Source organism: Canis lupus, chromosome 6 (genome assembly GCF_003254725.2).
Source record: "Canis lupus dingo isolate Sandy chromosome 6, ASM325472v2, whole genome shotgun sequence".
NCBI lineage: Eukaryota > Metazoa > Chordata > Mammalia > Carnivora > Canidae > Canis > Canis lupus.
Genome location: NC_064248.1, coordinates 10,742,871 through 10,763,660, shown reverse-complemented (window position 1 = coordinate 10,763,660; position 20,790 = coordinate 10,742,871). Strand labels below are relative to the sequence as shown.

At 51.6% G+C, this 20,790-nt stretch overlaps 2 long non-coding RNA genes across 7 annotated transcripts; one reads left to right on the top strand and one right to left on the bottom strand.

Moving 5' to 3' along the window:
- Nucleotides 1-1,133: 1,133 nt before the first annotated feature.
- Nucleotides 1,134-9,808, bottom strand: LOC125755241 (uncharacterized). 6 transcript variants are annotated; one of them, XR_007411138.1, is made up of 4 exons: nt 9,589-9,808; nt 7,511-7,720; nt 2,915-3,109; nt 1,134-2,449 (listed from the first exon to the last, which is right to left on the bottom strand). It is a non-coding gene; the product is annotated as an uncharacterized LOC125755241 (long non-coding RNA). The 6 variants fall into 6 exon arrangements; XR_007411139.1 differs by lacking the exon at nt 1,134-2,449 and adding an exon at nt 4,991-5,028 and having other exon boundaries at nt 2,477-3,109; XR_007411140.1 differs by lacking the exons at nt 1,134-2,449; nt 2,915-3,109 and adding exons at nt 3,213-3,932; nt 4,991-5,028.
- Nucleotides 9,809-9,832: 24 nt separating this feature from the next.
- LOC125755240 (uncharacterized) lies at nt 9,833-20,061 on the top strand. The gene is made up of 3 exons (XR_007411134.1): nt 9,833-10,468; nt 13,631-13,840; nt 16,688-20,061. It is a non-coding gene; the product is annotated as an uncharacterized LOC125755240 (long non-coding RNA).
- Nucleotides 20,062-20,790: the final 729 nt, after the last annotated feature.

Sequence of the window (20,790 nt, the reverse complement as noted above, 5' to 3'; positions counted from 1 at the left end):
GACGAGTGTGTGGATTCAGGACTTTTTGGCCTAGACGTGCAGGACTGGTTGCTAGTTTGGATTTGCGTGGGGGAATGCAAGGAAGAGAGAGAGAAAAATCTGAATTTGCTCTGGGGTAGGGAATGCCCCTTATCAAAATGGGAAATATCGGGTGGTCAAGTCAAGCAGGCTTTGCGTTGGGAGGGTTTGGGTCAACAGTCTCAATCTGGGGATGCCTGGGTGGTTCAGTGGTTGAGCATCAGGTCATGATCCTGGGGTCCAGGAATTGAGTCCTGCACTGGGCTCCCTGCAGGGAGCCCCCTCTGCCTATGTCTCTGCCTCTCTCTCTGTGTCTCTCATGAATAAATAAATAAAATCTTTTAAAGTCTCAATCTGGTGAAAATATCCTTCCTACCTTATTCTAGGAAATAGGCATGCAATGTTACATTTTTAAAAGTTGGTGACTCAGTGCTGTACTACAGTTTTGCAAGATATTACCATAAGGCAGGGAGGAGGGGAGAACAGAATAAAGGGGATATGGGATCTCTTCATATTATTTCTTACAACTGCATGTGAATCTCCAATTATCCCAAAATTAAAAGTTTAATTAAAAAAATTGGTGACCCAGAAAATCAGGATGTGAATGGAACGATAGGCAGCTCCAGGCAGGTGTTACTCATTTGTATTCATAAGTTCTTAAATCTGAAAGGGGTTTAGGGGCAGCTCACACAGGGGACACAGCCCAGTGAGGGGGCCATGCGTGGCGTCTAAGGGGACAGTGGTGGCCACTGTGGCACCTGAGCATCTTTCCTAGGGTCCTCGAGCTGGAGACTAATGGGGTGGAGAACAGCTCATCTCTCCAAGGCCCTGCCAGTGAGGGGTGTGGACTTCACCAAGGAAAGTTCTGTGAGGAAAGTGATCTGGGCATCCAGTTCCTGTAGTAGTTTCTGGTCACTTCAGCAGGGGGTGAGCACAGGGTACTTTGGGCCTGGACACCATGAGGAGGAAGAGAGACAGAATGACTCCTGTTGGCCTCTACTTTTATGCTTCCGTTAGGTAGATTCAGGCTCCTGGGGGTAGGGGTGGGGGGAGCATTTCATCTTGATATTTGCAGATTTATTCACAGAACTCCCCACACATCTGGAGGAGAATATATGACTTGCCCCCTAGAGGAAATAGTTAAATGAATCGCTAAAGCACAAAATGTTCCTGTAAAATTGCTTCCATATTTTATTAGACGCAGATGAGCATGAATTATTGTGAAGCCAACAGGAGGGTTTGCAAATTGGGTTCTTGCCTTTCCATAAACAGCTCTTCCACACCTAGATCATTATGGAAAAGCTTTAACAGAACATTGGTTTGGGATAGGGGCATTGAATAATTCATTCGCTCATCCATCCATCCATCCATCCATCTATCCAACATTTACTGGGCACCCACTGTATGCCAGTAATGTCAGCTAACTGGCAGCTACAGGTGTTATTCTCACTGACCTACCTCTAAATGAGTCCTTTTGAAATGAGCTCACTTGGGGGTTGGAATGTTATGGGAGGGACACCTTTTGTGGGGAAGGGACTCCCTGTCACGCATCCCAGAGGGCCACTGTCCACAGAGAAGTTACTTTTTCATGTACCCCTCAACAGTTAAAAATGCTCCCTCACCTTGAATTCTTCTTTCTTAAAATCTGCTCATTTATGTCAAGGTGTGAAATTTCTTGCAGGAAAAAAATGGACCCGGTTGTGCAAAACTGCCTTTCGCGTTATTCGTTTCTTATCTTCTGTGTGGCTCTGCCAAACTGATCACAGCTGGGCATCTGAAGGATCTGCTTTCTGCTCAGAATGCCCAGCTTGGGGCAGGGAGCAGAGAGCAGGGGATGAGAGGACAAATATCGCTTATTTCTCCTCCTCTGTCTGGAAGTTAGGCATAACAGTGAGGCTCGTAGGATCATTGGAGCAACCAGGGACTAGTACACAATGCTCCCTCGGCCACCATGGACAAGTGAGTAAGGGGAGGATTTTCTCTACCAGCCCTGGCCTGAGCTGGGGATGGGAGTGGTGGTTGCCCCTGACATGGCTGGGCAGATGTTGGCTCAGTGGAGGGCTGGGCCCTCACCCCAACGGGATCCAGAGCTTCTAAGCTTGTCAGAGGCACTGCAAACTGTCTTCTGGGAGGGGGGCATGGAATCTTCGCCAAGGGAGGCTTCTTGAGGAAAAGCAAAAAGTGGGAAGGACACCCAGAGGTGCCACCTGTTGCATGGAAGTCCTTTACCATATTGATGTGTGGGGCTCTTACAGCACCTGCAGGCTGGGCTGGAGCGGGGCCGTCCCATCTCCTCCAACTTGTGAGCATGGAAACAGCTCAGTGAGACCAATAATGTGTCCAGGATTTCCCAGTGATTGGTGGAGGTTAAATTTGACTTGCTATACTTCTCTGCACCACGGCTTCCCAGGCAGGAGCTGTGTGATGACCTCTTTCAAAGGCAAAAAAAAAGAAAAAGAAAGTGTTGCTAAACATGTTTTGGGAGTCCTCTGTGAGGAGACCACTGGGCAGGAAAAGGTGCCCTCCACTGCATCTATTTTCTGGTGAGGTGAGGTGTGGAGGAGGAGGATTGGGGAGTGTCTGGAAGCATCTTCTCCCATCTGAGGGCTGCAATTTATGATCAAGCCAGGCAGACACAATGGTTATCCTCTTGATTACAAGTAGTGGACACCTGGACTCAGAAATGCAGGAAACAGAGTTGGGCATTCATACTAAATTCTCCCAAAATTGAGAGGGCTCAGGGAACCCGAGAGTGGGTGGAGGGAGGTGGCAGTGTCTGGTTCTTAGCAGTTGAATGCTCATCAAAAGACCCTTTGGTTCAAACTTTCAAATCATATTGAAATAATTCTTCAGAATGTCTATTTTGGTAAATAGAATAGGATAAATATGGTTGCACCTTTATTTGAGTCATTGAGGTCCTGCAGTGTTTCTGGGTCAGGATTTTACTCCTGAAGTCTCACTGTGGTGTTCTGGAAATGCCCTGGTCTCGGCATCAGAAGACCCAGCCCCCCTTCGGGTGGCTGTGTGACTTCTGGCAGGGCACAATGTTTCCCTCTGTACAAGTTACAAGTTTGAGCTACAAGTTTTCCCTCTGTAACAGCAAAAGAGAATAGTGTTCACTTTATGGATCATCCAAGGGTGTTGTAAAGTTGACATTGAATGAGCTTCTCAACTTGACTTCTAGATCCCTGTGCAAACACAAATTGGTGCAATCAACCAGAGGAGAGAGGAGACAGGACCAAATGTCTTTTTTAAACCCAAATTAGGCTTGTCTATAGTCAGGGTTCTCCAGAAAAATAGAACCAATAGATTCTATCTATCTATCATCTATCTATCATCTATCTATCTTCTATCATCTATCTATCTCTCATCTATTATCTACCATCTACCTATATCATCTATCTGTCTACCTATCAAACTATCTACCTATCAGATACCACGGAGATTTATATAATGAGGAATTGGCTCAGGTGACTATGGAGGCTGAGAAGTCCTGCTCTCTGCCATCTAACACTGGAGGCCCAGAAAAGCTGATGGTATAAAATAAGATGAGATGAGATATTTCAGCTCCAGCAGTGAGTCAGGAAAAAAGTAGCAAATTCCTCTTTCCTCTGTCTTTTGTTCTTTTCAGGCCCTAAATGGATCGGATGAAGCCCACCCCACGCTGGGGAGGGCCATCTCCTTTCCTGAGTCCACACCTTCAAACACAAATCTCATCCAGAAACACCCTCACAGATATACCCAGAAATCATGTTTAATCTGGGTGCCCCATGGCCAGTCAAACTGACACATAACATTAAATCGACATCACCATCTGGAAAGCTTCTTTCCATTCATGAAATTGGAGGCATGGTCTTTGGCAGCTCAGCTCGTTTCCTGAGGCAGGGGAGGAAATGTTGGGAGCTCTGGGGCAGCTGTCAGGGATGAGGGATTCCAAATGCCAAAAGATGGGAAAAGCACATGAAGAAGCATCAGTGGGCGACATTCTTTGAGAACCGTAGCACAGATCAGAATATCTTTTGATAGTTTTTATGTCATGGGTGTGTTTCTTTGAAGGTGACGCCACCTGGAGCCCTGGGATGAACTCGGATTACATTTAGAGAGTTATTCTCAGAATCTGAGAACTGGGTGTTACATTCAGTTGCAGCCTGTATGGTACATAATCACTCAGTACCTGAGCTATTGTATAATAAAGAATCTGACTGGCCTTTGTTCCTGGTTCCAGGAAGGGAGCTTCTAAGTCCTTGGAAATTTCTGAGTTGTTGGGAGTGTGTGTTAGTCATGGTGGCCTCCTTGAATGAGGCCTGAGTTTGATGTTAATGAAATGACTAAGGATGGGGGCTGGCCAAACCACAGAGACTAACCAGGTGATGAGTAGGTTGTGGCTTCAAGCGGGGGAATATCACCTTGTTATGGTCGGAATGTTTGGGGCTCCTCCAATTCATGTGTTGAGATCCTAATTCTCAGTGTGATGGTAGGAGGAAGTGGGGCCTTCAGGAGGTGATCAAGCCTTGAGGGTGGAACTCCCATGAATGTGATAGTGTCCTTATAAAAGAGACCCCACAGGGGCACCTGGGTGGCCCACTGGTGAGTGTCTGCCTTTGGCTCAGGTCATGATCCCGACAGGGTCCTGGGATCAAGTCCCACATCAGGCTCCCTGCAGGGAGCTGCTTCTCCCTCTGCCTATGTCTCTGCCTCTCTCTGTGTCTCTCATGAATAAATAAATAAAATCTAAAAAAAGAGAGAGAGAGAGAGACCCCACAGAGCTCCCTCACCCCTTCAGCCATGTAAGAACACAGTACAAAGATGGCCATATAGGAACCAGATGTACCAGGAATCTGGTTCATGCCAGACCCAAGGCTGGGCGAAGCTTCTTGGTTGGTGGATCATAGGTGTGCTGGAGGGTGACATGCCCAGATTCCATGGGGAGAGGGCACGGAAGCCGGGTATCCAAGTCCCTCCCAGACCTCACCCTCTGCAGCTCTTCGTTTGTCTGGTCCTGATCTGTAACTTTTATAATAAAACCGTAATCAGTAGTACAGCACTTACCTGAACTCTGTGAGTTATTCTAGCAAATTATTGAACCCGATGGGGGTCACAAAATCCGTCCTCATCCCCCCCACCATTTGTGGCCAGTTGGTCAGAATTGCGGTGGCCTGGGGATCCCTGAGCCTGTGCCTGGTGATTGAAGTGGGAGCGATCTTGTGGTGGGGGGGTCGTGCCCTTAAACCTGCGGAATCTGTGCTAACTCCAGGCGGCTAGAAGTACATTGCGGTAACCGCAGAGCCAAGAGAACCCCATATCTTATATCATCTCTTTTCCACCCAGAAATATTTTTCGAGAGCTTATTTTGTGTCAGGCATGGTGGTGGGTGCCATACATACCACCTCACTGCTGAATGTCATGTTACTAAAGGAATTTGTGAGGCTTGGAACACCACTAGTGTCAAAGGGGCGATGTTGTGAAAAACACATTGAGATCGGAATTACTATTTTTAGGATGAGGCACAGATTTGGAGGGGCCAGATTTCCACATACATTCATTAAACCAAGGAAGTCTAAAAGCTTCACGAAGTTAAGGCCTGGGAAGTAATTCTCAGCCTCGCCTGAGGAGGTACCCATTTGTGAAGACCAAGTTGTTTCCGGGGGGAGAAAGGAGGCTGGTGGCAGATGTCCCTGCTCTGCACTTAGGATCTCCTGCGATGTCCCAGTTGGGGGTGAGTTTGCCGTGGGGGAAGCTCTCACACTGTGAGGGCAGGGTAAGCTGTTGGCAGGGGTGTGAGGACTGCAAGGGACATGGCATGTCCAGAGCAGAAGGGAGGGCTTGGGGACGTCCCGAGTCCTCGGGGGTGGGGGGCCCTGGGCAGAGATGCACGGAGGGATGAGAGTCTGCAGACTCCACAAGCTTGTGGTTCCTGGGCCTGGAAGCCAGGGCCTCAGTTCTGAGAAGGCCAGTCTCTTGGTCCCACAGGAGCATCAGGTTGGGCTTCATTTGTTAAAAAGCATCTCAGCAGTTGGGGAAAATGAGTCACAGTGGACTACACTGCCCCTCCCCAGTTAGGGACAGTTGAACAACATTTGGAGATTCGGATGTGGTGGGCCAGGTACTTATGAGAACTTCCCGAAGGTGGGAGTTGCTGAAAACACTGGATTTCCTTACACAATAGAGTGGCTCCCGATTCTCACAGTTAGACTCACCAGAGGCGGGGGTGGAAAAGACACCCTCTCAACAGCCTCTAAGACCAATGGAAAGGGAGCATGCTGAGCACCAGACAGGCTCGAAGACATCATGCGGGTGTGCCCAAGCCTCTGAAGCAACCCTACAACCAGTGGGTGGGGTGATCAGCAATCCCCTCCAGAGCCAGCTGGGGCTGGAGGAAAGCACGGTGTCCCCAACCTGCTAACGGGGGGCTGGGGTGGGTCAGCAGCCCTGGTATTTCACAGAACCACTCAGGGGCTTTTCAGAAATCTGGGAGTGGGGATGGCCTGACACTTTCCTCAGGTCTTCAGCAAAAAACATCCAGGAGCCGACAAACCCCACAAGGGAAGGATGTGCCTCCCTCTCCCAACATCAGACACAGACCCTGGAGGGTGGAGAGGAAATGCCAACCCCAAGAATTTCCTCCTATCTCTGCTCTGCCGTTCTGCAACAAAAGCTTTATCCTCAATTGGCTCCCCCTTATGGTTCCACATCATCTACCTCGCTTCTTCATGTCCCATCATCCAGATGGTGACGGGAGGCTCTGTCCCACATCCAGGCATGAGTCCCAAGATCCATCTGGGCCTGTAGCCAGGGGAATGGACATGCTAGTAGGTTTATGTCCACTGAGACTCCAACTGAGCCAGTCTGTGGTGGGCTGAGTTGTGTTCCCTCTCAATTCATATGTTGAAAATCTAACCCTCAAGTAGCTAAGAATGTGCTATGTGGATATGGGGCCTTCAAAGGGTTAATTAAGGTAAAAAGAGGTCATTAGGGTGGGTCCTAATCCAGCAGGACTGGCGTCCTCGACTAGGGTCCTTACGAGAAGAGGAGACCAGGACAGACACAGACACACATAGAGGGGCACCCAGGTGAGGACACACGGAGCCATCTATATGCCAAGAAGAAGGGCCTCAGAGGGAACCAGCCCTGCTGACACTGTGATCTTGGACTTGCAGCCTCCAGAAATGCAAGAAATAAATGCCCGTTGTCTGATATGGGCACATATATGCCCTCCCATATATGCCCTCCCATATGTGGTACTTTGTCATGGGGCCCCTGGCAAACCTTAATACCTGGCCTCAACATCTGGGGTAGATTCACCTTCCTCAAAGCACATGGACAGTACCCATGGGCAAGAGCAGCAGCCCAATGGGAATCTGGGATCTGTTAGGAGAAGGGAAGGGGACCCAGAGTAGACTCTACAAAGATCTCCCACGATGGAGAAGAAGAGACACTCTCCATCTTGTTCTAGGTCTTTCTTTTTTAACCCAGCACCAGATTTAAGACTCACCGATGTTGCTGGTATGTCTCCTTCACCTTCTCTGGTTGCTGGGTTGAGTTCCACGGTACGTGCTGCCGTGTGGGATTCCTCTGTTTCCCGGAGCGGGAGGGTGCTGGCTGCCTTCCATTCCCTCATTCTGCTCCTCCAGCTCTGTCCCCAGCAGGCTGCCCTGTATGGACCCCAATGATGGTCCTCTTGCTCTCTGGCTTCCAACTGGGTCTGGCGGGCAAGGGGAGGGCAGGGCGGTTCTTTCTGGGGCTCCTTCTGGCAGCAGCACTGTACCTGACTGAGTCTTGCTCATCCACACCTCTTCCCATTTTGGTTCATTCACTGCTCCCTTCCTTCCTCCCTCAGGCCTGGGTAATAGCCCTGCTGCTCTGAACCTGGGTCTTCTGCACTTTCTCTGGGGTTTCCCTGTACCCACACTTCTATAAACCCATTTGCAAATGAACCCTCAAATGGTCCTGATTTGGCCATACCACCTGTTTCCTGCAAAGACCCTGAGGGATCCAGCCTGGGTTCCTTCCACAACCTGCCATCTCAAACAGGTCCCTGATGGGTGTCCTGGCATGGGTCCCTTCCCGGAGTGAGAGGCAGCTCTCCAGGACAGAACCTGACAGTCCTCCTCATCAGTGCCACCCCAGTCTGCCATGCACAAGAGCTTCCATGGCCCTGGGTTTTCATCCACATTTAATAGTATCCTGATTCTTGTCTATTCCGCGGATAAAAGTGGTATCTCCCTGTTGCCTTCATCTGCATGTACTTGTTAGCCACTTGGGCTTTCCCTTTGCCTGTTCATGACTTTTGATCTACCTGAATTTCTTTCTTTTTTTAAAAGATTTTATTTACTTATTTGACAAAGGGAGAGAGAGCACAAACAGGGGGAGTGGCAGGCAGGGGCAGAGGGAGAACCAGCCCCCCTGCCAAGCATGGAACTCGATCCCAGGATCAGGACCTGAGCTGAAGGCAGCTGAAGGTGATGCTTAACCAACTGAGCCACCCAGGCACCCCATGTATCTGAATTTCTTGACCCTGTATTGGTCTTGGTACTCCTAAAACATGCCCTGGGGGCTTGGGGTGGGGGTTATCTTGACTGTGAAATAAGACTTCCTTCTGTATTTGATAGACTAAAACTTAAAAAAAAAAAAAAAAAGAACAAGTTCCATTAAAAAAAAAAACAAACAAACACAATTACTTTTAAACTGAGGTAGGAACAGGGGCACTGCTGAGCAACACAGCCTGGACATAAACCAGCAGAGGGGTGACCTCTGGGTCCCACTGCTTGGCTGTTTGGGACCAGAGCTACTCACTCAGGAGCAGGCCTGCTCTGGGGGAAGGACCCCCGAAAGGCTGCCTGTAAGAGGAGACAGCCCCAGCTTCCTGCATTGCAGTGTAGTCCTGGGAGGCCTCAGGTCAGCACATCTGTGACCTCGGGCAAGCAGGGTGGATGGTTGGGGAGGCTGGCTCCCCATCCAGAAGGCTCTCTGTATTAGTACTGCCAACGGGAGGCTTGAAACAACAGGGATTTACTCTGCCGGGGCTCCGGGGCTCCAGAGGCCAGAAGCCCAACATCAAGTTGTCTACAGGGCCGTGCTCTGTCTGAATGCTCCAGGGAGAGAATCTGTTCTGGTCTCTCCAGCTTCTGGCGGTTCCTGGCACTCCTTGATCTTCCTGGGCTGGTCAACCTCACTAGTCTCTGCCAGTCCTCCCCTGGCCTTTGTCCCTGCGGCTCTCTGGGTCCTCCTGTGTCTCTGAGGAGGAGACTCTCACTGGATTGGAGCCCACCATAAATCAGTATGATCTCAGCTCTAACCTCAATCATTCCTCTGCAAAGACCCTATTTCCAAAGAAGACCATATTCTGAGGTTCCAGGTGGACATGGATTTGGGGGGACACTTATTCAGTCCCTTAGGCCCTCTACAGGTGAATCAATTGGCAGACAGACCAAAGGGGCCAAAAGAGGCCACCACGAGCTGGGGAGGGCAGTGGGGCCAGCCCAGTGGGAAGAGGGAGTATTTATATACTCTTGCTCAGTGTCCCCACGCAGAGAAGGTCCAGAGCCACTGCCCCCTTGACCATGGTGATACCCTCACACTCTTCCTGGAGACCCTTGGCCTTTCCTGTGGTCCGATGTTGGCACAAGCTAGGTTCTGAGCCGAGAGCGGGATGCTCATCCCGGGCTGGAGCAGAGAGCTGCTGTGGTCCACACCACCCTCACGGCTGCAGGAGCAGAGGAAGTGTGGGCCCTGGCTTGGTGAGGTGAGGGATTGCATTCCAAAGGGCAGCCGGGTTCTGTCTCCAGGCAACTTGTAATTCTTTTGTTCTGAGAAGAAAAGCAGAGCTGCACACTGGAGAGGGGGGCTGGGCCCCTGAGAGTTCTGAAGCCAGAACGGGCTCACCTCCTGGCCCTAACTACGCTCCGGGCCTGTGAGGGCATCCGGTGGGCACCACTAACACGTATGGGGCCAGAGCAGAGGCCGGGTCCTGCTGCCCATGTCCCGGGGCTGGCAGAGGAGGGAGGCCGGCTCCTCAAGTGAGAGGCAGGAGCACTGTCCCTTCTTCCGCACCTCACACCTCGCACCTCGAGGCTCCAGGCTCCTGCCCAGGGAGGAGCCGGGAGAGGCGGTCTTCGGTTTCACGGTAGCACCCAGCCCTCGACGATCACGGAGGTCACCGGCCCACCAGGACAGGGAAGGGTGGACAGCGTGGCTCTCCCGGTGTATCCCCGGAAGGCAGAAGTGAGAACAGGATTTCCTATCTTATAGGCCAAGCTGAGAGCAGAGGGGGGAGCTTCCCTTGGGGACCAGAGGGTTTCTGGGTCTGCCAGGAGGGGATGGGCTGTGGCCTTTGGCTCTGCCCCCACTAAGCACCACAGAGGCCTCCTGGGACCAGTGCCGAGCAGTGTGGATGGCTGGCCAGCGGGTGGTGCGTGGTGCTGGGATGCCAGCTGCCCCTCTACAGCCACAGGTACCAGGCTGGGGACTGAAGGTGGCCCTACGGCAGAGCAATGGTGGTGATGCTCAGGGGGTGGTGCCGGTTTGGGACTTCTCAGGAGGCCCTCTTCTCACCTTTGCTCTCTGTGATGGAACTTGGTCCAGCGGCAAGTGGCCTCTCCATGCATCTGCCTGCATCCTTGGGAGGCAAGCTGGAGGCTGTGGATGAGAAGCTTCAGGATCCAGGCAGGGCCTCAGCTCACCCAGGGAGGAGAGCAGGTTTTCCTCTCTCCTGGTTTTGCAGGAGGGCTGTCCTTAGGGCGGGAGGGCCGTGGCTGTCCCTGGAGTCAGGAGGGAGATGAGCTCAGGATGGCAGATCTTGAACGAGGGGTTGATCTGAGCAAACACCGGAGGATTCCGGGGGGGGGGGGGGGGGGGGGGGAGGAGGGGGTCACTGAGACAGGGAGTCTTCAGGTCAACTCCGCAGGGAGTCCCCAAGGTCAGCCCCAGCCACAGCAGGCTGGATGGGGGCTCAGCTCAGGCTCGAGGAGGAGCGTGCTGCAAGTGGGTATAAATAATGAAACATTGCAGCTACTTACAGAACACCATGCAGAGAATGCTTGTGGATTCTCTTTGATGTCTCCTCTTCACCTGTGGAGTGTCTGTCTCCTGTGTTCCCACCTGCTGGGGAAGCCGAGACTCCAGGCTGGCTGTTTGGAGCTTGGTTCATGGTTGGGCTGATTGCTCCGGAGGCAGTTTGACATCCGGGCTTCTGCTTGCTCCTCGTGTGCCCCAGTCGGGGGGGTGGATTGCTGGGGGTTGCTCCCACAGCGCCCCTTGCCTCCTGGCCACACACACTGGTGTGTAGTACAGACAACCCCAGGCAGGAAAAGAGAAACCACTCCGGGTATTGAAACAGAGTGAATTTGTTGGTTACCCAAGTGATTAGGGAGCAGAGAAGCCAAGAGGGTAAAATGAGGCAACTCAGAGATTATCAACCTGGAAGCTGCAACCACCCCTGGGATTGGTAAGACCAATGGAGGTAGTGGTTTTACTGGAGCCCAGTGTCTGGGGCTTGTTGTCAGGAGAAGGGATCAAGGAGGGAATTATTGTGTAGCAGGCGCCAGAGCAATGGAGGAGGAACGGCCATCCTGCAGCCTCCACCGGACAGTGGGGGCCAGGTCTTGGCTCCTTCTTCCATCCTTGCCTCCCAGTCTTTAAAAAAAAAAAATTAGTATAAAATACACATAACAAAATTTGCCGTCTTAACCACGTTTAAGTGTATGGCTTAGTGGCATTAAGTGCATTCATATTGTTGTGTGACCATCACCACCATCCATCTCCAGAACTTTTTCATCTTCCCAAACTGAAACTCTATCCCCATCAAATACTGACTCTGTCATTGTCTTCCCCCAGGCCCTGGCTCCCACTTTCTATTTCCAGTTTCTATGGATTTAACTGCTTTAAAATATTTTATTCATTCATTCATTCATTTGGAGAGCATGAGTGGGGGGACGGGCAGAGGGAAAGGAAGAAGAAAAATCTTAGGTGGACTCTAGGCCCAGCGTGGAGCCCATCACAGGGCTCGATCTCATGACCCCAAAATCATGACCTGAGCCAAAACCGAGAGTCAGACACTTAACTGACTGAGCCACCAAGGTGCCCCTGGACTACATTACCTAACGTATAAGTGTGATCATATGGTGTCTCTTTAGGTTTGGCTTATTTCACTTAGTCTAACATCCTCAAGGTCCATCTGTGTTGTGACAAGTGCCAGAACGTCCTTCCTTTTAATGGCTGAATAATATCCCACTGGATGGCTAGACCACATTCTGTTTATCTGTTCATCTGTTGATGGACGCTTGGCCTGCCTCCACCTTTTGGCTCCTGTGAATAACACTTCTATGAACACAGCTGTACAAATATATCTTGGACACTCTGCTCTCTATTTTTTGGATATGTACCCGGAACTGGCATTGCTGGATCCTATGGTAATCCCAGTTTTAATTTTTTGAGGAGCTGCCATACTGTTTCCGGCATGGCTGCACTGATTTACATTCCCACCAACAGCACACAGCGGGCCACTTTTCTCTGCATCTCTGCCAACACTTGTTAGTTTCTATTGTCGTTGCTGCTTTAAATAGTAGCCATCCTAATGGGTGTGAGGTGGTATCTCATGATTTTGACTTAGATTTCTCTAATGATTAGTGATGTTGAGCATCTTTTCTTGTGTCACCTTTCAAGTCTTGCACTAGTGCCTCCCACTGACTAAACCTATCTAGAAACCAGAGGGCAAGGGAGCATGGGAAATGTGGTTTTCTGCCCAAGTGAACAGGGAAAGGCACAGGCTGGGGATAGGGGGCAGAGAGGTACTGTAAAAACAGCAAATATCAGGGATCCCTGGGTGGCTCAGCGGTTTAGCGCCTACCTTTGGCCCAGGGCGCCATCCTGGAGTCCTGGGATCGAGTCCCACATCGGGGTCCCTGCATGGAGCCTGCTTCTCCCTCTGCCTGTGTCTCTGCCTCTCTCTATCTCTCTCTGTCTCTCATGAATAAATTAAATCTTAAAAAAAAAAAACCCAGCAAATATCAGTGTCTATAATAAGGGACTTCAGGGTCTCCCATGCATATTAATGTCCTGAGGAGTACACTAAACCCCTACAAAGGGATGGACCCGCCAAGATTTCACAGAAAGGAAGCAGCAGAGCTGGGGTTTGAACCTGAGCGTGTCTGACTCCCAAACCAGTGCTCTTCCCACTCAGTGATTTCTGCTGCCCATGTGGGGCTGGCAAGAATGGGGATCACTGGTTATGAACATGCCATGGCTTTTCACACCTCAGCAGCTTTGCTCATGCTGGTCCCCCTGCTTTGAATGCTTTTCCCTCCTTTCCCATCTGGAAAACTGATGCTTACTCTCAGCAGCTCAGCTCAAATGCCAACTGCTATAACCTGAGCCCTGGGGAGAACAAACCTGACAAGTTTGTTATTGCTTCAGTCTGTGTAAATAGCACAGAACAGTGATGGGGCCTCTGTCTTCACGCCACACTGGGTCCCTGGTGTTTGTCTCTTCCCAGCATACTGTCCCTGTACTTCTGATGACTCTGAGTTTCCTCTAGGGCTCTCTTCCCTCATTTTGTGTGGATTGGTGGTGCTGACACCACTCATTCCCAAGCTCATCATTCAATCCATCTTCTCAGGTCATAGAGATTTTCACTGAGCCTGTGGACAAGAGGGACCATCCTCCACAGAGCTGGCAAAGCTGTGATGACATCGCATGGGAGAGGCCTGTCTGAGAATGAAGCCAACAGAAAGGAAGGCAGCAGTCTTGGGCTGCAGCACTAGAGAGTCTTGACAACATTGTTTCTATGCCTGGATACAGCTGTATCCTGTAGCATCCTCACCTCCGGGTCCGAAAAAGTTCCCTCTTTATGTGAGGCCAAGTTGTGTTGAGATTTGAATCACTTACCACTGGAAGTCATGATGGATGGATGTGCCTTGGGCCAAAGCCCTGGCCTTTACACACATTCCTGATTCGATGGTTCCTGGCCCAGCAGCTCTGTAGATCTTGCCCCCAGGACAAGTGGTCCTTCTGAATACCCCCAGAGCATAGAGACCAGCTGACCAGACATTGGTGGGATACCACTTGGGAAGTTTTAAGTCAGGAGGGCACAGGTTTAGTGAGTTGCCCAACAAGGCCTGTAGGTAGTAGATGGTGGATCTGGGACTGCACCAGATATTGGACCCCTTGGCCACTTTGCACAAAGCTCCGCCTCTGGTGAGGGCTATAGGGGGATATCCTTGTTAGGTAGGATGACAAAGATATCCTTGTTTTTTAAATGGCCACAGAGCCAACAGAGCTATACGTGGTAAATGGCTGCAATGTCGGGACTCTGAGTCTCAGTGGTCCTGCCCTGGCTGAGATAGGCTTCTCTCTGTCCCAGGGCCCAGGAGGGCCACTACTGGGCACATGGTGCTTTGTGCTTCAAGGACAAAGCCGGAATGAGGCCCTAGCATCCCAGTGCCTCGTCAGCTCTGTGCCATTCCCCATCCTCCCTGGGCACTTTGCACATTCAAAAGCTATTTTAGAAGTAGCAGCACATCTGATTCTCTTTAATGCACTTCCAGGCAGCACAGATGTGCATCAATGAAAGAATGTTCCCTGAACCAAAGTGCTTCTGTGGGCCTCATGATCCTCTCCCTTGGCGCTCACTCCCAGGCCAAGAGCCTCCCATGAATCATGCATTAGCTTCTGTGATTGCTGCTCCGAGAGGTGGCAACTCTTACAGAAGGAGGGGGAGTCACTGTATGCTGTGGGAGGCAAAGGGACTGGGTCTCCAGCTGGGAGCAGGGGCAGAGAGCAGGAGGCAGCAGACCCTGTAAAGGGAGGCGGATGTCTGCTAGTGGAGGTGAAGCTTGCAGCGTCCAGAGCCCTGCCACCAGCTCACATGGCGATGGGGCCCTGGCTCCTGCCCTCCCACTCCCGTCCCTGTGTGACAGACTTTATCCTGAATGAAGGGAGGATTTGGCGCCCAAGGAACTCCCATATGGAGCCCAGCTTACACGGGGGTGGGGGTGGGAGGGGAAGGGAACCAGCAGATACAAAACAAAGGGGTGGGGGGAAGAACCCTCCACAGGTGAGGAGATGACAAACAACCAGGCTAATGAGAGATGCGGAGCCACACAGCAACTCCCAGATCAAAATAATTGTACAGAGCTCATTAAAACACACAAAGACATAAATTAAGCACTGCAGTCGCCTGTCCCTAAAAATGTGTCTGTCAGACAGACAGATGACTGAGGGAAGATGTCTGATGATTCTGTCGTTTGCAAAAATACATTATTTTGAATTTGAGGGGGAGGCACAAAAATTCGTGATTTAATGTTTAAAGCGATTTTCAAAGTTTTTTGTTTTGTTTTGTTTTGTTTTGTTTTTCCCTCTTAAGCTTAAAAACGTCCCTGGAAAAGAACATGAAGGCATATGTTATTAAGAGATGAAAGTCTCAGGGCACCTTGGTGGCTCAGTGGCTGAGCATCTGCCTTTGGCTCAGGGTGTGATCCTGGGGTCCAGGGATCGAGTCCCACATCGGGCTCCCTGCAGGGAGCCTGCTTCTCCCTCTGCCTGTGTCTCTGTGTCTCTCATGAATAAATAAAATCTTTAAAAAGAGAGAGAGAGAGAGAGACAGAGATAAAAGTCTCTCCCTTGGATGAAATGAAGGCACCAGCCAGGTGGGTGTTCCCAACAGTGGTGGTCTCCGTGGGGAGGGCCCAGGGGATAGCAGGTATTCTTCACTGCGTGGGCAGAGCTCAGACCCAATAGTGCTTTCCACACCAACGGTTCTCTGCTGAAAACTTCCAGGTTCTTTCTCTGGGTCACCACTTCAACCTCCCTCCTGGCCCGTCTCTGTGAGTAGGGAAGGACAGGAGCCACCTGTTTTTGAGGGGGGACCCTCCTGCCCACAGTACTGTCCAGAAAAGGAGGCTCAAGGCAAAGCAGCAGGAGGGATCTGGAGTTTGAGAGCTCAAAGCTCAGACTGTTTGAGGGATTCCCTTTGAGAAAAAGAATACATGAATGCAATACAAACTTGGGTAGGGAAATGAGTATTTATTTAGAATGACAAAGGAAATCACCACGAAGTCCTGAGGCCCTGGGAATCCAGCTCCTTTCCTCCTGCCATCTCTTTAGGCAAGTTACCAGAAGTGTTTGCTGATTTCCTCCTTTTTCTCCCCACCTAGAATACTCTATGACTCCCAGGAACTTCCCGCTCTCACAGGGGCCCAAATAGGAGGTCCTGATGCTGAGGCTTCCTTAGCTTTACCAAAACTCTCCCTCTGGAAATGGGGCTGCTCAGAGACGTTACATCTCTGCCCTGGCTGGGATTGGCCTCTGGGAGGTCGGGGTTGGGAGTTCCAGGGCTGGAGGCTTTGGAAACACCTAGAATTCTGGGATTTGGGGGCACATGTCTGGAGGTAGCCTGGCATAGCTCTGCAGCTTCAGTCGATGGAAATCTGGCCAAATTGAATTATACTCTGTTCGGAAATAGATCATGTAGCAAGAGGGGGACTGGTAAGCCAGGGCCTGGAGACAGTGGTGGGCAGGGCCATGCAGCGGGGATGGGGCAGGAGGCATCTTGGCTGAGGCATCGAAGCCGGCTTGCCAGGGCTGATCGCTGGCACGGGAGAGAGAGCCTCGGGCTGTGCAGGCCCAGAACCCCTCCCCGCTCAGGTTTACCTCACTCTCCTTGTTCTGATTCCAGGCTAATCAGGCAAATTTGAGGGCATCAGTCATTCTCCGGGAGGCCTGCCTGCTGGCCAAGAAAGTGCGGTTACTCTGTGAGAAAGTCTGTCCACCCACAGTGGCCCCCGGGGGTCATCTGGCTCTCATTGGAGGTCGTCTGCGGGAGAGAGGCTGCTGGCCTGTCAACCTGCACGTCCGACGGCTGTATCTCACCCGGCACATCACTCACCTGGCACTGTGGTTTTTATTTATCACTTTCTTTGAACTTGACTGGTGCCAGTTCACCCCCAAGACAGATGGAGCCGTTTCACGGTGCCCAGAAAATCGTCTGGTGCTGAGCCAGCTTGATAAATTCACTCGAATGAATGAAAATTAGATTTCTGAGCGTGCTGGGAAGGCTGAACCCAGACGGCAACAAAGTCCCAGGAAAAACCATCGCCTCATGAGGGCCAGTCTGGGGGAGCAGCAGGCCTGTGCTGCGTTCCTCCAGGTGTCACAGCCGGCCACGGGCTTTGAGTGCAAACTGCAACCAAAACAAGGGTATCCCTTTGTTCTGCACTGAACTGTCTCCCTCCAAATTCGTATGCTGGGGGCTAACCCCCAATACCTCAGAATGTGTCTGTATGTGGAGACAGGGTCTTTAAAGAGGTACATGAATGGGGTGCCTGGGTGGCTCAGTTGATTAAGCGTCTGACTCTTGATTTCAGCTTCAGGTCAGGTCATGAGAGCATGAGCCTGCTTGAGATCCTCTCTCTCTCTGCTCCTCCCCTGGCTCGTTTTCTCTCTCTCTCTCTCCCCCTCAAATTAAACAAATAAGTAAACAAAAAATAAAGAGGTCTTCCTTCTAGAGCCTTCTGTGTTCCCTGCTGGCACCATTCTGGCTCCAGAAGGCCCCATTTGCCCCAGCTGTGACTTTCCTCACACCATCTCTGGAGTTAACCACTGACACATGTTTAAAGGACACACCTGAGTGACTCAGTCGGCTGAATGTCTAACTCTTAGCTCTCCCTCCACCTCAAATAAATAAATAAGGGGTGCCTGGGTGGCTCAGTCAGTTAAGTGTCTGCTTTTCGCTCAGGTCATTATCCCAGGGTCCTGGAATCGAACCCCAAGCCACATCAGGCTCCTGGCTCAGAAGGGAGCCTGCTCTTCCCTCTTCCCACTCTCCTCCCTGCTCATGCTCTCTCTCAAATAAATAAATGAAATCTTTATTTTTTTTTAAAGATTTTATTTATTTATTCATGAGAGACACAGAGAGAGGGGCAGAGACGTAGGCAGAGGGAAAAGCAGGGTCCATGAGGGAGCCTGATGTGGGACTCGATCCCGGGACCGTGGAATCACACCCTGAGCCAAAGGCAGACGCTCAACTGCTGAGCCACCCAGGCATCCCATTAAATAAAATATTTTAAAAACAAGCAAATAAATGAGTCTTAAAACACACACACACACACACACACAGCTTTCTTTCTCTTTCCCCTTCTGCCCCTCCTGCCCCTCGTGCTTCCTCTCTCTCAAAGGAAAAAAAAAAACAACACAGGTTTTTGAATTCTCTACTGATGCGAAGTCAACTACTACCCAGTGGGGAGAAGACACTAGGGCCACAGCTGATCACAATTCCATTCACACTTTGTGAGTCAAGATCACGTAGATGTCAAGGCTGTTCATTCCAGAGCTCCCAGGACTGGAGTGCCAGCCCAGCCCTCCATAGTAAGCCCCAACTCCAGCTCCATGCAGGCTTCAAATGATTGACACTCACCTGGGCTGCACTGCCACCACTTTCTGGGGAGTCTGAGCTTCTGCTCGTAAGCATGTTATAGAAGATCAAGTGAAACAGCAGGAAACTGGAGATGGAGAGAGAGAGGGTCACTTCTTAACTGTGTCCCATTTAATATGGGTTCAATATATGTGCATTTGGATTGAAAGATTAGGATGAGGTTATTAGGGTAGCCCTCACCCCGTATAACTGGGTCCTTACAAGAAGAGATTAAGACTCGGACAAACACGGAGGGACAGCCACATGAGGACACTGGGAGGAGACGTCCATCTGCAAGCCAAGGAGAGAGGCCTCAGGACACGCCAACCCTGCCGACACCCTAATATTGGACTTCCAGCGTCTAGACTGAGAGAATAAATGTCCGTAAGTCCAGCCGCCCAGTGTATGGTGCTCTGTTATGGTGGCCCATGCATATTGACACACTTCTCACTCCTGCAGGCCCCTGGGAGTCCTGCTGACACTCCTGGGACTGCCCAGTCCCCGCCACTCCCTTGTCCTCGATTCTATCTCTTGTGTAGGTGGCCATAGCAGCTTCCTCCTCTCTGTGGCCAGAGTGGGTTTCCTAAAGCCCAAGCTGACCACCCTCCCTGCTGGCTAGAAGGCCTGGTTTCCACACTGACCAAAGATAAACCCTAAACTGAACATGGCTCTCTGGAGCCCCCTCCTCTCACTACCCACCTATACCACTCATGCTTCCTACCTGGCTACAAACTGTCCGCAGTCCCCCACACCATGCCCTCTCATTCAGGCCTCTGTGACTTGGCGTACTCGTCTTGGACTCTGGCCCCCAGAACCGTGGAATAATGAACCCATGTCGTTTAACCCACCTGGTCCATGGGGCTTTGTGACAGCAGCTCTAGCAGTCCAAGATCAGTGTGCGGGTAGGCAGGTTCCTTTCGGGGCTGTGAGAGAGAATCTGTTCCAGACCTCTTTCCTTGGCTCCTCAGTGGCTGTCTTCTCCCTGCGTGTCTTGCCATGGCCTCCTCCTATGTGAGCATCACTGTGTCCCCATTTGTCCTGAATGAGGATACAGGTCATACTGAATTAGGACCCCTACTAATGACCCCATCTTAACTAATTACGTCTGCAACGAACCTGTTTCCAAGTGTGATCACGTTCTGAGCTGCTGGGGTGTGGGACTCCAACATGTGAAATTTTAGGGGCACAATTCAATCCCTAACACTTGGATATGCTATTCCCTCCATCTGACATGTTCTTCCCCTTGTTCTTTCTCTGGATAACTCTCACTCATCCTGGAGGGTGTAGGTAGTGGCAACCACGCATCCCCAAACTGCCCTGCGGGTGGCCCCAGTTACTGGGCCCCAACTTTGCCCCAACCCCCCTCTACTTCCTGCCCAAGCCCTCCCCAGTCCTGTGTGCCCAGCCCCCAACCTGTGGGCCCTGCATCCAACCTGTGGACTCCCCCTTTCTGTGCGCCCTGCCCCGCTCCTGCCCAGCCCTGTGTGAGCCGCCCCATCCTGTGCACCCTGGGCCTGGTCCTGTGGACTCCCCTTTTCTGGGCGCTCCTCCTCCCCTCCTAAGCGCTCCATCCCTGGTCCTGAGCACCCCGTCCTCCCGCTCCATCCCTTGTCCTGAGCACCCCCCTCCTCCCGTGTGCCCTGCCCCCTCCTGAGCGCTCCCCCCTCCTGTGCGCTCCCCCCAGCCCTGAGGCCCTGCCCTCTCTTGTGCGCTCCCCCCCAGCCCTGAGGGCACTGCCCCCTCCTGTGCGCTCCTCCTCGCCTGCACTCCACTGCCCCCCCCTTCAACCTAGAATACTCTATGACTCCCAGGATCTTCCAGCTCTCACAGGGCCCAAGCAAGTCCCGCCCCCCGTCTGGGCGCCCACTCCCAGGCCTCATCCCACTCCTGGGGTCCACCCAGCTGTCTGCCTCAGTGCCGGAGCCTGGGGTCCCCGCATCCTCGCGCCCCCAGGTACTTCGGTCCCCTCATACCTTGTCCTTTAATTTGAGCCATCATCTTCCTTCTCCCTGCGCACTGACTTGTTTCCAGAATTAATAAGACTAAAATTACTTTCATAACTTTTGGGGGATTCGGGCCGTCCCTTTAGGAGGCGGGAAATGCTGGGGGAGGCCTGCGCCCCCGGGTCGGTGGAGGATTTCTTCGGTTCGGCGCTGAGCCGGCTCCGGGGAGCGCGGGGAGCGGGGAGCCGCGGGGCCTGGGACTCCCGACGCACAGCAGGAATGATAATGACAATGACGGCGCACCTCGGGGTAATTCACTAAGCGTGTTTGCCGCCACCATCTGATTTGATCCTTATTAAAAAACAAAAAGCAAAAAATCCCCGCGCTGGCATATTTTCTATCCCCATATTAAAGGCTGAGACATTG